The following is a 1,206-nucleotide window of genomic DNA, read 5'->3' on the forward strand; positions in this document are numbered from 1 at the left end:
CTGTGCCCATCTGTTGTAGGGTACTTCCCACTTTCTCTTCTATCAGGTTCAGTGTGTTCAGATTGATATTGAGGTCTTTAATCTATTTGGACTTGAGTTTTGTGCATGGTGATAGATATGGGTCTATTTTCATTCTTCTACATGTTGACATCCAGTTCTGCCAGCACCATTTGTTGAAGATGCTTTCTTTCTTCCATTGTACACTTTTAGCTCCTTTATCGAAAATGAGGTGTTCATAGGTTTGTGGGCTAAAAACCGGGTCTTCTATTCGATTCCATTGGTCGACTTCTCTGTTTTTATGCCAGTACCATGCTGTTTTCATTACTTTAGCTCTGTAATAGAGTTTGAAGTCAGGGATTGTAATGCCTCCAGAAGTTCCTTTATTGTATAAGATTGTTTTGGCTATCCTGGGTTTTTTGTTTTTCCATATAAAGTTGATTATTGTCCTCTCAAGATCTGTGAAGAATTTTGATGGGACCTTGATGGGGATTGCATTGAATCTATAAATAGCCTTTGTTAGAATTGCCATTTTTACTATGTTGATCCTCCCAATCCAAGAGCAAGGGAGATCCTGATATTCTTAAAATCTTTCAGAGACCTTCAGAATATGGCATTTAAAATGTTGTAAGAACTTGGGACTTTTCATGACAATGAGACACATCTGCTCCCGGCAGCATAAGTCTACTTCAATAAAAAGATGGGTATCAAAGAGGCTCTTTATGGAGTTGGTTAGCCATTTGGGCAAGAAACTTCTCCTGCCTGGACTGCTTCATGGTATGCTGTATGAACTGAACATCCAGGGCCCACAGAAAAATGACTGATGAACTTTCTAAAGGTAAGACAGTCCTTCAGGTTTCTTGCTTCTTGAAAGACATTCTGCAGGATACAGTAGAAAATGACTGCCAAACTGCCAATACAGGTGGAACTGTCTTTGAAATTGCCTGCATCATGGAAAAGTCTGCCAGATACTATGGGCCTGTATGATAGATGCCCCAATGGGACAAAGAACTTTGGGTGACTGTCTAGGCAGTGAAATGTCTCTGTCAATTCTAGAGTTCTGGAAGTTGCTTACAATGCACTTCCTGTTTACTTGGGTACTATTATTCCCTTCTCAAGTCTTTGATGGAGTTGAAAAATAGATAGTAATAATATAGTTTTTCTTAATTATGATAAAAGATAAAATAGATATAAATATTGTAAATGTAA

This window comes from Microtus ochrogaster, chromosome 8 (assembly GCF_000317375.1).
Source record: "Microtus ochrogaster isolate Prairie Vole_2 chromosome 8, MicOch1.0, whole genome shotgun sequence".
Taxonomy (NCBI): domain Eukaryota; kingdom Metazoa; phylum Chordata; class Mammalia; order Rodentia; family Cricetidae; genus Microtus; species Microtus ochrogaster.